At 32.8% G+C, this 7,522-nt stretch overlaps 1 long non-coding RNA gene across 1 annotated transcript; it reads right to left on the bottom strand.

Annotated features, from left to right (window-relative positions):
- Positions 1-4,522: 4,522 nt before the first annotated feature.
- On the bottom strand, positions 4,523-7,298 carry LOC131632664 (uncharacterized). The gene is made up of 2 exons (XR_009293076.1): positions 5,416-7,298; positions 4,523-4,699 (listed from the first exon to the last, which is right to left on the bottom strand). It is a non-coding gene; the product is annotated as an uncharacterized LOC131632664 (long non-coding RNA).
- Between the last annotated feature and the right edge of the window lie 224 nt (positions 7,299-7,522).

Raw genomic sequence — 7,522 nt, 5'->3', positions numbered from 1 at the left:
CGGTGTTTCACTCTTGATTTTAGGATCAATAATATAAAATATTTTTTATATCATTGTTTTAATTTTAGTGCCTCAATTAAACTCTTTTACTGCTAAAATTATGGATATATCTATTGATTTTATTTTAATATAATTAATTGATTTTATTCTCCTATATACTTAATTTATGAGAAATTACATTCTTTTATTAATTTTGACTTTGTAGGGCCTCAATAATTTTGTTAACCAGTATTTGATTTTAAAAAAAATTTAGCAAGTATTTTTGTTATAAAAATTCTATTTTAATATATATATGGGTAAGAAAAAACAAGTTTGGTACCCTTAAAATTAGAGTTAAATATGTCTGGATCCCTCTAAAAAATTTCTTCGAATAATGGTCCTCGCAAACATTTCCATCCACAATTTTGGTCCCTAACGTCAAATTTCATGGAAAGAAGCTGACGTGGCACAAATTGCGTGGATTTTAAACCTCGTCTAAACTAACCCAGAAAAACAACAAAAAAATTGGTCTGCACCTCCGGTTCTATTCCAAAATATAATCAACTAAACCTAAAACCTTCATGAATAATTATGAGCCAAGTCATCCCTATTCTCTAACATTGCCATCACTAAATCATACAAAAACATTCACCACTTCAGACATTAAACAACAAACTCAACAATCGTATCACATATTAACCATACAAATCATTTCCAACATTAGAACATTAACTGTAGACCAACAACGGAAAGGTGAAGAAAACACTAACAATAAACACATAAAAATAAAAGATCCAAACAAAACAACATATTAGAAAATAGCAAGAAGAGGAAACGGAAGAACCAACATAAGCGTCCAAATTTTGCCCTCCATTGAAACTCTGACCACCCGTGTCACCATTCGCCGACAGCCGCATCGCAGCCACCATTCCGACCGACAACCCTCGACTGCACCGCACACATCACTGTCCTGTAACGATGCCTGTCTGAACCACCCTTCATCCGCGATAATGAACTCCACCGTGTGCATCAATGAAAGAAATATAAAAAATATAATAGATAAATAGTTGAAATTGAGAGAATGAGAGAAAAAGAATAAAAAAAATAGATGCCTCTAGAACATTAACGACTCCAATAACCAATTATTATTTTTCCAGAGTCCTTTTGTTTATCTCTTATAATAACTCAACTTACTCTCTTATATCATTCTCTCTATTTAATTTGCCCCCTCATTTGTTAAAAGAATTTTGATGCTACATAGTTGTAGTTGACTTTTATTCATACTCTATGTCATCTTCACCATCTTTATGCTTTTCATTACTTCTGCATTTTCATATTTCTCAGTTCACAAAGATGTTATAAAGTATATACACTTATTCAACTACTCATAATTTAATGAAACATCTAGAAATATATATATATATATATATATATATATATATATAATTTGGCAATCTCTTTTCAATATTCAATTTTGATTCGTGTTTACTATTTAATTTGTTGATTTTTAATTTATCTATGAATTGGAAATAAAATACAGATGTTACTGAATGTTTTCTAATAACAATGTTGTATTTTGGGATGTAATAACTACCACAATCAAATTTAGTCGTATCTAATTAGAGGAGGTTTAAAACCCCCGCAATTTGTGCCACATCAGCTTCTGTCAATGAAACTTGACGGCAAGGATCAAAATTGTGGATGGAAAAGTTTGCGAGGATCATTATTCGGAAAAAAAATTAGAGGGACCAAAATTGCAGGGTCGCATATTTATAGGGACTAAAAAATATTTAACCCTTAAAATTATGAGGTTGTGGCCTCCTGTCCCGTGAGCCGTGCTCAGGGCCACCCGTGTTTGCGTTGAACGATAATGAGAAAGGTGTGAAAATGTGAAGATCCGTGACTTATTTCCGAAAGACCCGAAATAAATAGTAAGTTTCTTTATATATTTTCTCCTCAGAACTTAGATAGCACGAAGCAATGTTACGTTACCTTCCGCGTGGAGCAAGGTGTAAAACAGTGGAGATCCATATATCTTATTTTCCTCGGCTAGCCGATAATATATTATTAAAGAGTAGTGCTATTTATTATAGAAATTGAAGAAGAAATGCAAGAATGTACACATGTCATTGTTTTTTAGTAGAATTTTTAATTTATTTTTAATTTATTTTTAATTTAATTTCCTATTTAATAGGGATCATGGCGTGGTGGTGATAATGAATGGTTGAGATAATTCTTGTCTTTCTTGTCTTAACATCTTCTTAGCAATAATCATTTTCCATTATTAAATAATCAACTCTTAATTTTGTCTTTAAATTATCTAAGAAACTTTCCATTTCAAACTAGCAGAGTACCTGTGCGTTCGCACGGGTACTAGTACGGTACGTGCATTTATTTTCAAAATGTAATAAAAGAAAGTCAAAGAAACAATTTATTTTTTTAGACATAAACATAATTCTTGTTTTGCGTTATTTATAAAAATATTGTTTAGTATATTGATGTTCCTACTATTATATATCAGTAATAAAAACTTTGTATTTATTAACTACATATATAATAAAAAAATATATTTATGTTGTTGATAGGTAGTAGGAGTCTCATGTCATATCTAATTGATTAATAATATTAATTGTAATTTACATATGATTATACTTAATACATTGAAAAGATTTAAACATTTTATTTGACAAAAAAATAATAACATAACAAATGATAGGTGCTAATAGGGATAGCAATTGGTATGGTATGGGTAGGGTACTATAATATCTATTCTCATAACTGCAGTTTCAAAAATCTCCGTTCTCGAACACTTATATCCATGCGGGCACCAACATTTGAGCCTGTTCCCGTATCTTACAGGTATACCCGTTTACCCATATTTCTATTAAAAATCATGATCAATTATAATTTATCATGTGATTTTATGTTTTTTTTTACAATATTCATAAAAAATTAAAGATATTATTGTTGAGATAAGAAACTAACAAACGTTTGTATTCAAATGCGTACAAATCTAATAGTGATCTATTTAATTAAATTGATGACCATATATATATATATATATATATATATATATATATATATATATATATATTATGCGGGTATGAGGCGGGGTGGGACCTAAGGAGTTATTTTACTCATCACATCAGCATTATTTTTCTTCACTCTTGTCTTTATCAAAATAACAATTTCCGAGTTAAATTTTAGGAGACGGATTCTAATCTCCCTAATCTTACTTGCTTTATTTAGCCCCCGTACATTGCCCGATATAATCATGGAACATCATCCAAAAACACTAAAGATGAGCTAGTCCCTAGTGTTCCAAATAAGTTCCCATGATTTACTTTGGAAGGAGTGAGTATTGGATCCTTACCACCACTATTACATCTGCTACTCCTGTAAAGCCCCGAATTTAATTAATTAATTAATTTAATTAATCAAGGATTTATTCGTTGGAATTAGTCGAAGTCGGAATTTATCGTTATTAATCTAAAGGTGTAATTGGATTAATATATTGATTTGAGTAGTTAAGTTTATGGTCGGTTTAATTAGTCGGATTAGTCGGAGAAATACAAATTACGAGTTGGTATTATTTAAGTTATGGATCAATTGTAGTTGTGAAATATTATTGGAAAAAATATTCGTTTATGTTATGTGACTATTTAATTATTTTATGATATGTTTTGTGATTTATTTGATAATTATGGGATTATTTAGTATTATGCCATTTTATTAGGTAGTTAGTAATAATAATATAATGAGATTATTAGCATTAGGCCTAACTTAGAGTTAGTAGTAGTATTTGGGGGGTGTAACACTACAAGAAAATATGCAGATTGCGACGGTTATTTTGGTAGATTACGACGGTTAAAACCACCACAATTTACAATCCACGACAGTTATAGTACCGTCGCAGAAACGTGTGTCCCCAACCTGTTTCGCGACGGTTGCCAAAACCGTCACCCCAACCGTCGCGCTAGTTCACGACGGGTTGGAACTGACATAAACTAGAAATGGCGACGGGTAAACACCGTCGTGAATATGACTTCGATTTTTAATTTCGTTGTTATTCGCGGCGGTTTAGAACTGTCGTGAATGTGATATCCTGACGGTTGGAACCGTCGTGAATATCCCATAGATTTTTTTTGCTGTTGATTGTGACTGTTTAAAACTGTCGTTAATGTGATATCCTGACTGTTCAAACCGTCGTAATTTAATTTATAAGTTTTTAATATAATTTTTTTTAGAACGATTTAAAGGGCTACTAATTATTTAATTTTTATATTTAACAACAACATAAATTAATATTAAGTTTTATATTTTTTATAATTTATTTTTAATTTAAATATTATCTACTAATATATATGGTCACTAAAACCACACATATGTGTATTATCCTATTATATAGGAAATCAAATAACATAATTAATATTATATAAAGATAAATAATACCATAAATCCTATTATATACTAAATCAAATAACATAATTAATACTAAAGATAAATAATAATATAAATATGTGGCTACAGTATCAAAATAACATAATTAATACTATAAATATAAATCAAATTATGTGATTCTTCCAAAGGCTTTCTAGACAACAGGGGTTATACTAGGTTTTAACAATATAATCTGATAGCGGTTATTTGTGTGTTGCTTGCTGTATGATCAACCCTGTTCACCGAATTAGCTCTCCGACCCCATTTGTCTCGTTCAGTCCTGACAAACAATAAATTAAAACATGAGTTTAATTGTCATATATCTCATTTCAACGTACATATATCATACATAACATTATAAGCCATAAAAAGTTGTATATAAATTGTCTAGCATTATAGAAAGTGCTATACCATTATAAAAAGTCTACACACGTATATACCACCTGACAAAAGCGTTCCTGAGTATTTACTTAAATATATCTCATGGCACAAACAATATTACATCATCCATTTTCTCTAAATAGTTTACAACATTTTCATTTCTTATATTTTTATTGAGACAGACGCCAAGAGTTTTAGGAAAACCATGGCTATATAACAAGACATCACATGGCAATACATGATTGAGAAAATATGTACGTTGTTTTGAAGTTTCAAAATACTGTTATGAACCATTCTAAATGTATGCAATGTTTAAATTGGACGATTAATACTGGCCTAGATGACAATCCAGGAAGTTCTTTCAACACACAATCTGTGCCAATCCTATGCTCTGTTTGATATATTTTGCAAGGAAATTAAGGTGTAATAGGTGAGCCCAACAGAGTATTGAACCAACAGACTCGATTATAGATTATGGAATAAACGCTTTTGCAATTCTATAAGGGCATACTCACTGTAACTTGCTAATACCGACATGAATATTTGATCATATTTATTCCTATTCACCTAACTTCTAAGTTCCAATCTATAAATGAAAAAGAAGGGAAGGAATACCTTTGAACTCGTATCAGCCTAACCTCAGATGACCTTAGATGACACCTTTGAGAGTTTGTCGAGACTAACCGGCATTATCGAAATAGCGACAAACACTTAACCTCGAGACAGTGTACTCGTATGATGCCGCTGAATTGAATACGAGGTCGGATTTTCTGTAAGGAAGAGACTTCTCTTAGTGCTCGGCATCCTTTGCCTCTCCGCTAACACGCAACTTATTTCAAACGTTCAGCTGTTGCAGAATTTTCTCCCTGGCTAAAGTTTGATCCAACAACATCAAAGAATGCATTCAAATATGGAAGATATTCTTTTCTTAAATTGATTCAGTCCATATAAATGTATTCACTACACAAAATATTAACAACAAGTATCAGCACATGACAAACTAATGGAATTGAGAGCAAGTATTAGTACATGATAAACCAACGGAAGTATCAATACATGATAACCAATGGAATTGAGAACAAGTATCAGTACGTTTCATGCTAAATGGAATCAAATACTTATCTTTTATTGTCACTGTCTGAAACTGCAATATGTTCCAATTTGGTTACGCCTACTTGCTAATGCGGATCAAGCCAGTTATAGATTGATATTGGAAACTCCTACCATATTACTTCTCTGCAAGCTTGTACAATCTTAGTGGACAAATTTTTCGGACAGACTAGAGGAAGACACAGAGTCTGGACTGAAGCTTCACAGTTCGCGCCTCCGAACTCCGTTATGAACTTTGATGTAGCTCCCTGTGACTTTTTATTGCAATGTAGGAATTGTGATTAGGTTCGGGCTTCGTCTGGGATGAGCATATTGGTAACATGAATTGTCATGGATCGACCACCATCTCCATAACAAATTTCTCTCCTTGGAACACCGTGGCATAAAACCATCGGTTGCTCGGATTATCATAACAATGTAGACATTATGTTAAATCCTGTAATATACTCATCAATATATTAATTTCTGAAAAATTGTTTAGCAGCAACTCATTAAAAATCCAGTCCATACACTAAGGCCGATATCGGAACAGCTGCTGGTGCTAAGCTCTCAACATATTCAAATTATGTAATTGTGCCAAAGGTTTTACTGATAACAGGGGTTATATTAGGTTTAAACCTATAATCCGATAGCTGTTATTACAAGCAAATAGTGCAATGTATGAAAAGTTCAGATACCACATAATAGAGTGAGAATATGTGACTTATCTATGAATGACGGTGTTGACGGTACAATCTGACTATTCGAGCGACATTTTGATGTTGGCCTGCTCGAAGTCTTCCAAGGCCCCAACTTTGCTTCTTCTTAATTTTCTCTTTGGCATTTCATCGAATGTGTGGTATGCTGAATTCCTGTGCGGGGTTGTTTTCATCTCTGTCATGAGCGCCATGAGGCTAACGCCATCATAAGACCGAGTCAACACAGAGACCTGTTTAATCTCTTTGATTATCTGATCTTTCTATGCACCCGAAAGGTAGATTAAAGGACATTAGACAATTTACACAACACCGAAGTTGGAGTTAATAGAAATACAAAAATCCATTTCTCTAATAAGCGTAGAAACTAGAATCTGTTCGAATAAAATACAGAAAACTTATCTGGGATGGAGGTTATCATTGTCAATACTTTGGCTAGACCCAACAATTAGCATTGTTTGACCAAACTTTCCACGATGGTGGAAGCGAGGTTTCCCTCCTTTCGGCCCGCTCACGCTTTCTGACTGGTTCAATCATGTTAGGTTGTATGCTTCAAATTGAAACGTTTGGTGAAGAATCTAGATTGACTGGAAAGCTGAAAGTTGCACGCTTACAATAATTTAGATTTGGCGGAAGCAGGAAATCGTAGAGTTAGTGGAAGGGTTTCACAGAATATTTGTATTTATGGGGTATATGGGGTGGCGACGGTAACTTTACAGTCTTCACCGTCCTGCCCTTCGATAATTGTTTTTTAATAGTGGGCGACGGTAGATTCACCGTCGTGAGGTTTGATAATTTTTACGTAAGTGGGCGCGATGGTTGGTTCACCGTCGTGACTTTGATGAGTTTCTTATGATGCAGGGTGTGTGTTATTTTGTTTAATGGGCGACGGTTAATGTACCGTCGTAACAAAAAAT

The sequence above is a fragment of the Vicia villosa genome, unplaced genomic scaffold (assembly GCF_029867415.1).
Source record: "Vicia villosa cultivar HV-30 ecotype Madison, WI unplaced genomic scaffold, Vvil1.0 ctg.000978F_1_1, whole genome shotgun sequence".
NCBI classification, from domain to species: Eukaryota; Viridiplantae; Streptophyta; class Magnoliopsida; order Fabales; family Fabaceae; genus Vicia; species Vicia villosa.
The sequence above is the reverse complement of the archived record's forward strand: the minus strand, read 5'-3'. Positions and strand labels throughout refer to the sequence as shown.